This window comes from Pinus tabuliformis, chromosome 8 (genome assembly GCF_031772625.1).
Source record: "Pinus tabuliformis cultivar Carrire ecotype Pingquan chromosome 8, CPIR1, whole genome shotgun sequence".
In the NCBI taxonomy this organism is placed as follows: Eukaryota; Viridiplantae; Streptophyta; class Pinopsida; order Pinales; family Pinaceae; genus Pinus; species Pinus tabuliformis.
This window is the reverse complement of record NC_142294.1, coordinates 1,918,533,403-1,918,542,535: the sequence shown is the minus strand read 5'-3', so window position 1 is coordinate 1,918,542,535 and position 9,133 is coordinate 1,918,533,403.

Below are 9,133 nucleotides of genomic sequence, written 5' to 3'. Positions count from 1 at the left end.
TAGTAGATCCAGAGTAAAGATGGATCTATGCTGGTTTGATTCCCCCATTTAAATAGGCTACATTCCAGGTGAATACCATGGGTCAATACCATGTGCCATTTTGGTGAATACCATGGGTCAATACCATGTGCCATTTTTATTTTTATTAATACTAATATTAGGGTTCATAATGTTTTTTTGCATGGTATTAATAACAATCTAGTCCATGGTATTTGTCCCATAGTATTTTGCCCATAGGTTTCACCTAAATATAACACATTTTTTGAGTGTTTGTAAATATAAGGTGACTTATGGAGTAAATATAAAAAAATGTTTTATTTGTTTACCATACCTCTCGTTTATTTATATTTTTATTAATTTACCATACCTCTTTTACAAATATGGTATTTGGCCCATAGGATTCACTTAAATAAAACCTCTTTTCTTGAGCCTTCATAAATAGAACGAGGGTTATGGACTAAATATAAAAAGAGGTTTTATTTATTTACCATGCGTCTAGTTTATTTATATTTTTATTTATTTACCATACCTTTTGAGTAAGTATAAAAAGACTTTTTATTTATTTACCATACCTCCACTTTACTTATATTTTTATTTGTTTACACCCTTGCATGTATATAAGGTGACTTATGGAGTAAATATAAAAAATGTTTTATTTATTTACCATACCTCTCATTTATTTATATTTTTATTAATTTACCATACCTCTTTTATAAATATGGTATTTGGGCCTTTGGCCCATAGGGTTCACTTAAATAAAACCTATTCTTGAAAATGGGCGAATGGATTCACTTAAATAAAACCTATTCTTGAAAATGGGCGAATGGAAGGCTGTAACTCCTAATTTCAAGGGCTAAATTTACCTTTTTTACCCTCTCCCTTAAAATAAGGTGGGCTATTTGAGGTGATTTGTAAAAATGTACTATGATACAAAATATTCGCCCACTAAAAATTTAAAACCCCTTAATTTCGCCAAAGGGCGAACATTCGCCCCTAAAATTTTCTATGATGAAAATGCATCTTTCTTCAATAATGTTGTGAGAGGTGCTGCTATTCTCCCATAATTCTTAATAAACTTGCGATAATACCCTGTCAACCCAAGAAATCCTCGCAAATGCTTTATGGATGTGGGTATTTTCCATTCCTTAATGGTTTTAATTTTTCTAGGGTCTACCTTAACACCTTCATGAGATACAATATGACCCAGATATTCCACCTCTTGTACTCTAAAGAAAAATTTGGAGCTTTTTGCATATAATTGTTTCTCCTCCAATAGTTTGAGCATCCTGTCAACATGTTGAACATGATCCTTCCAAGACTTGTTGTAGATTACTATATCATCAAAAAATACTAACACAAATTTTCTAAGGGTTTGAAAATGGAATTCATCAAACCTTGAAATGTAGAAGGTGCATTGGTAAGTCCAAAAGGCATGACCAAAAATGCATAACGACCCTCTTGAGTTCTAAATGTTGTTTTTAGAATGTCTTCAGTCTTCATTCTGATTTGATGATATCCTGAATGAAGATCCAACTTGGTGAACTAAATTGATCCATGCAATTGATCCAATAATTCATCAATGACAGGAATGGGAAATTTATCTTTAATAGTGAGCTTTTTGAGCTCCCTATAATCTGGACACATGCACCATGATCCATCCTTCTTGTGAACCAATACTGCTGGAGCAGAGAAAGAACTTTGACTAGGTTGAATTATACTGTCAGCCTTTAGCATTTTTGCAACCATATGTTCAATTTCACTCTTTTGGACATAGGGATATCTATAAGGCGTGATGTTTGGAGGAACACTTCCTGGAATCAAATGAATAGCATGATCATGATCATGAATAGGTGGGAGGCCTTTGGGAGTCTCAAATACCTTGGAATTATTGTCTAAGGCATTTTGGAGATCTCAATAAATAGATGATTTCGATGTGGGAACCTCTAGTGAATATAATTGTGTAATTATGCCTCATTGTTCTTTATTTAGAATCTTTGTCATTCCGTTAGAGCTGATTATCTTTCCCGGTTTCCCTGCGATACCCCTTAATTCAACTTCCTTTCCTTTTGAAGAAAATTTCATGAAAAGTTCTTGAAAATTAAAAGCTATTGTACCCAAGGATTGTAGCCATTAGACTCCTAGTACAACATCAACACCACCCATTGGAATGGAAAGCATTGAGCTATTCAATACCTATTCTCCCATGGATAGCTTGATATTATGGCACTTTCCTGAGCAATTTATGGTTCCTCCACTTGAAACCATCACTTGACACTCTGGTGCTGGATATAGGAAGTAATTCAATTTCATGGCTATCTTAAAATGAATAAAATTATGGGTACTGCCTGAATCAATCAAGACTATTAGCTTTTTCTTATTGATATGCCCTTCTATCTTGATAGTTTGAGGAGTGGTAATTCCATCGAATGCATTACAAGATATGGTCAGATTCATTTCTTCTTTCTCTAGGGTTTTTTCCTGGTGTATATCCTCTTCTTTTGACATTTCTTGTTCATTTTCTTCCTCCTCTTCACAATCTATGTAAAATAATTTCTTCTCAGCACACTTATGACATTTAGTGTATTTGCTATCACAACTGTAACAAAGTCCTTTTGCTCTTTTTTCTTCCAATTTTTGTGGTGTCAACCTTGTAGGTTGCGGATGGCTAGGGTAAACAACACTTCCCTCTTTATGATTGTGAGTGGTAGGCTTCCTTGTTGCCATAATTTTTCTTTCCATTTTTCTTGCCAACCTGAATGCCTTCTCCAATGAATTAGGTTCCCAAAGGCGAACCTCATGTTGGATGTTATCCTTTAAAGTCCCTATGAACACATCAATCCTATGCTCCTCTAGAATATATTTTACCCTTACATTCAATTTTTGGAAGTCCTCAATGTGCTTCATCATTGAACCCTTTTGTTTTAGATTTATCAATTGGCTAAAAATGTGTTGCTTTTTGTAACCTCATAATGTGCTATTATTATATCCATAAAAATAGCCCAAGTGACAATTTTTTTATGAGATAAAATCCATCGATACCGTACAAGTTGATTTGGTTCCAAATATACAGTTGCAATGAGTAGCGTTTGTGTGGTTTGCACATTATGGAGATCGAAAGATTACTCCATCTGTAGTATCCATGTTACGATATCCTTACCATCAAACTTTCTCATATCGATCTTTGGAACATGGTGGGTCTTCGATCCAACGTTAGAGTCTGTGAAATCATGATTAACATTTATTTTATTCTCATCATTAGTTTCATTTACTACCCTTTAGCCATTCGTAAGCATTTCTTGTAGAAAATGTCAAATCCATCTTCAAATCTTCCATCTTAGCTTCCACGCCATTCTTCAAATCATCCATATTAGCTTCCACATCATCCATATTAGCTTCCATGCCATCCATCTTAGCTTCTACACCTTTCTTTAAACCATCCATCTTAGCTTCCACGTCATACATCTTAGCTTCTACGTCTTTCTTTAAACCATCCTTCTTAGCTTTTGTTACTTTTTGTGAGAGTGAATTTTGTTGCACTTGGTCTCGTAATTTTGATATATCATGTTGCGTTTCTTCCTCTTCTTCATGAGTCATTCTAGAGCTTTCAGGTTTCTTACTAGGTGTTTACATTTTATTTCTTCAGGGCATCAATTAATGATAATAATTCTTCACTATGCCCTTTGCATTCCTTCAAACTATTTTTTCAAACCAAACTTATGCAAAAATTTAAACAAACTACACACTGTTTTTCACTTTGTAGGAGCTTGATCTTGAATCTGCTTTATCTCTATAATTTTAGATCTCTAAGTTCTGAAATTTCTTCCTGTAGTAACCCTTTGAGTCCTTTGTCTAACCCACAAGTCTGATCAATATTGGATTCTCCAATTAAGAGTTATACTAAATCTCCCACGATGACTTGATTATAGACTAGTTTAGTAGAGTGAGCTTGTACGAAGTGCCGCGTGTCACTATTTTTACCTTAGGACCTGAAACCAATAAATAGAAAACTAAAGGTCGTCCACTTTCTCTAACTTCTTACGAAATTTTAATCTGATGTTCATAAAAACAGTTATGACTATTTTCTCCAGGTCACTTGTTTGGGATATAATTTGGGATATTACAAAAACCTTAAATGTCTTGGACTCTATCTCTGAAAACACAGTGAAACATGATTTGAAATTCGGGCTTGAGATTCACCAAGTTTTCGGCTCAAATGGGTTTTAATTTTAGAGTCTAAACCTTCATAGAAAACAAATTATAGTGAAAATTCCACGATGACTTGTTTGAGATAGAATTCTAGAGCTTGCAAAAACCCTAACTTCCTTAGATCATATCTCTGAAAATATAGCGTAACAAGATCTTAAATTTGAACCCGATGTTCAGTGCGATTTCGGATCAAATGGGTTTTGGTTTTAGCTTCAGAAATGTCGCAAAAAACAAGTTATAGCTAAAATTCCCCGATGACCTGTTTGGCACAGCAAAACCCTAGAATCCAAAGCTCTAATACCAAATGTTATGAAACCAACTCACAAAAAGATAGAAAAGATAGATCAACGACTTAGAAATCAACCTCTTTGAGGGGGAAACCTCCTTTAAATCACACAAATGAACAATTCTTGGATGATACAAATAAAAAAACCTCCTTTCTATATATAGGAGTCTAAGGGGTCACAATATAACCCAAGTCGACCTAACAATAATAATATAAGGGCACAAAAACAACAATAGTGGGCCTCTATGGGGCACAATAATAACAATATGGGGACAATAGGGGCACAACAGTAACAATAAGGGATACAATGACAATAATAATGGGGGAATCACTATTATTATTAGGACGTAACACATAATTTAACACATATTGCTCAAAATTAGGCCCTTTGTTAAACATATTTTACCATGATCTAATTCCCACAAAAAAACAAATTCAACACATATTGCTCAAAATTAGGTGCATTGTTAAACATATTTTACCATGATCTAATTTCCACAAAAAAAAAAAAGCTAGAACAATAGTTTGGCACGACAATATCGATCTCCAATCTTCGCTACGAAAATCTAGAAAGAGGTACGTCCCTGGATCGATCTTTAAGATATCTAGATCAATTCCCGTTCTTCAAATCAATTGAAATTGGATGCCTTAGCGACATATTTATTATACATTTTCACAGGAAATACGACAGTGATTCACCGGCATTCAGGATTTCAGAGTTGAATTTCAATAGGTTGAGGGATCAACGGATGGAGGAGAATCTCTTCAATATCTTGCCCCACAAAAAATCGATTTGTTCAGCTCCTAGTTTCATGAATAAATAGTGCAATAAATATTGACAGAAGATCAGAGAGAAGTGGCCAACGTTATAACGATAAATGATGATTTATTTCTCTATTATTTGATTTGATAGAGTCAGTGGAAACATAAATAATAATTTTGACTATTCCCGTGACAGAGGAGAGGATACAGTTAGTGGAGATTTACCCACATAAATCCAGATATTAGTGTCACAGATGAATAATTAGAGGTGTTGGGATTGATTTCCATGACACAAATCTAATCTGGAGGTTTCGGGATCGATTTCCATGATGCAAATCTACTATGTCACTGATTCCTTCTACTCCATTGCCGTTCGTGCCCTTGGATGGACCCTTTGGTAAGTTCATAAAATTCGAAGCACTTTCTTTTGGTATTTATGTTGCTTTGATTCCTCTACAGTAGCAAAAAATTGGGTGTGATTAGTTTTTAGCAAAAAAAATGGATTTTTATCTCTAGAGCTATGTGGTACCTTTAGAAAGGCAGTGAGCTACGGTAGGTGACTGTTGAATTATCTAGGACTCGGCAGTAAAGTTCAAGTTCATGAGGCTAGGTTAGAATTGAAATTGTATGTCTCATTGGTCTACTAGGTTCTCTCTACTAGGTCGAGGTTATCAAAGAGGGTGCGAGTTCCCTACTTCTGGTGTTTGATTTATCTAGGTCAAGGTGTAAAGTGATCTGCAGTGTTGTAGTTTAGAATAGACTCTTCCAATCATCCGAGCTAACGTCAGTGGTCATAAATCTCAATCTGCACCCAAATTTGGAACTTTGGTCATGGGGCGTAGGACATCAAGGGATGTTTGTTATACTACTCGATTTATATCTTTATATGTATCCCCATCTGCCTCTCTGACCCTTATATCCATTTTTAACTCCGCTGCTCGGAAAAGGGTATACAGATATTTTATTAGTTCATTTACTTATGGGACTTCACCTAGAATGGTATCCACTACCTCTAGCTCTGTTAGATCAACTGATTTTATTCAGTCAATAGGATATACTGCATTTGGAACCAAGCGAAGGGAAGCTGGTATGACAACTTGATCTGCAACTAGTCGGACCGCCGCTCAAACGAAAACTGGTAGATTTCTTTGGTGGAAACACTGAAAGAACTGCTATTGTCACCACCTCCTCTACTGCTTTAAAAGCTTCCATCTATGACTTTTTCAATGCCTATGTGGGGTATCAATATCGATTTTCAATAATCGAATGAACTAAATCTAAATATCAATCTGGTTGTCAACTTCTTATATCTATGCCTATGTGGAGTATTAATATCGATTTGCAATACGGGAATGAACTAAATCTAAATATCAATATGGTTGTTAGCTTCTTATATTAATGACACTTTATAACTTTATAAATCCATTCCCATGCCTTCTGACGCCCCAGAGTTTCTTTCGCTTTTTGCAGATCCGAACTATTTTTTTTTTAAGAAAAATTTCCTGGTAGATTTGTATACAAGAATGCGTGATTTTGATCGCATTGCATTTCTGGAACATTTTTTATGAGGGCTAGCACATATGGGACATAGACATCCTTCCATAAGGGCAAGGTCCTCTTCATATGCCAATATGCATGCTATGTCTGGATTAGCTAGGAATGACTTGGCAGCAAGGTATCTAGCAATTGACCATATCTGGTACAGTCGAGCTTGCTTGCCAATAAGTCTCGATGCTTTTGTTTCATATTAATTTGGCCACCAATATTTTGAAATCCTTTTCTCTACAATTTCCACTACTCTACTTGCTATATCTGGCCTCCCCATCCTTATGCGTGCAATAGTAAACTACCAAAGAAGTGACGACCATGATCCTCCATTATGATATGACCAACGCATGTTCTTAGGATCACTACGAGTGATAATTCACCTCTTCATATTCCAATGCAAGAAAGAAGATTTTCATAGGCATGGTGCCCACAAGATCATCCCATCTGCTCTCAATTAGGTTCAATATAGCCTCAACCTGTTCTGAAGTAGTTAGGGAAGTTATTGTAGCCCAAAGATCACCCAATGAGAAAAACCTAAAATCCATGTGAGCAGGCTGGAGGTTCCCAATTAGGAACCCCCCTTGATTAGGCATCCAATCAACAAGCCATGATGGAATTTTCTCTGGTTAAATATTGAACTTGTTCAATCCTGTACAGACTCAAGCCTCTCTTATTCTCTGCATTATCTACCACAGTCAGAAGACTAAATCCGCAAATTTAAGTTTTTCTTGTAGTGTCTTATAGACAACTATTATTGATCAACTAGACATCTTACTCATCAACAAGACATCTTACTTATCCCTTGAATTTAAAACTCACAGTTCTTGCAATGGATCTGAAAAATCTCTACGAAAAACCATCATTTCGTAGCGAAAGACTAGTGAATGACAAATTTATTTTTGTAGCTGAAATGAGGGTGCCTTCTCAAGTTAAGTTAAGCAACCCTCTTGCAAGAGAGAAACTTCTTTAGACAACTTATCTGCCCGTGTCTTGGATTCACGGTATACATGTGAAAATCAAGATAGTTTGTTACCATAAATTTCATCACTAAGCTACCATGGCTAACAAGGTGAGATGATTCCATCATGGTAGTGATGGAAAATCTTACAAAAGGCACACATGTTATTTCAATTAAGTCGATTGATAAGGAATCCAATATTGTGGAAATTTATATAAAAAGGAAATTATAAAGTTATATTTTGAGTTGGGATAACCTAGAAAAAAAAGTGATTGTTGGGCTATATATTATAAAAGAGATGTAAAAACATATGTTAATGATAAGTTAAAATATAAAGGATACATAATATAGGTAGAAAGTTGCACAAACAAAGAAAATATGCTTAAATAATTTAGATTGGTTGGGCATGGGTTTTTCAAAGTGGAGGCTAAAAAGAGTTCACTAAAATTGGAAAGCTACCCAGAATCGGTAGCACAATCTTGTGGGCCATTTGAAATCCTAGATAGGATAAGGTTATTTATATATATTCAAGCATTACTTGCATCCATGAATACTCATAAAAGTGTTTCATATATCTTTATTGAAAATTATGTGGCTATTAATCCTAACCTTGTGATTGATTAGACCATGGTCTAGGTGGAGCACAAAGGGGACTTTTGGGTGAAGCCAATACGCATCTTAGACTCAAAATTATAAGTGCTCCTGTGGAAAGCCATTATCTTGGTAAAGGTCTAGTGTACCTATTTCAATCCTGAAGATACCACATGGGAGCATGAAGAGGTTATGTGGGAGAACTAGCCATAGTTTTTTGGATATTTTGACGAAATATGAATGTACATTTGTGAATAAATGATTAAAGACACCATTTTTTATAGCTAGGATTACTAAATTCCATAGCTTGGATATTTCATGTCCAACCAATGGTTGAGCCCTCAAAGGTAAGTGGGATAGCCTAAAGGATTGTTATGGAGAGAAGGGAGTACTCTTCCTTAGACTATGTAGGTTGAGGGAAGTGAGAGTTGGGAATTTGGAATTTCTATAGGAGTTACTAAATTGTCAAATTATAGAGTGCTAAGATGTAAAAAAAATTATGTATCTACATGTAAGCCTATATGGTAATGTGCACCAAATATAGTGAAAAAATGTAGGGGGAGGAAATTGTAACACCCCGATTTTGATCACTAGATTAGAAATGCATATTTTTAAATATGATGAATGTGTAAATGCCAAGATATATAATATTTAAAAATGTATCTAAATATCAATAACATCATTAGATTTTAATGGTTTTATTATGTAAAGCGACTAATGTGCGAAACTCGTAATAGTCACGAGGAGATATCAAGAAAAATTATCCATGTTAAAGGTTGATG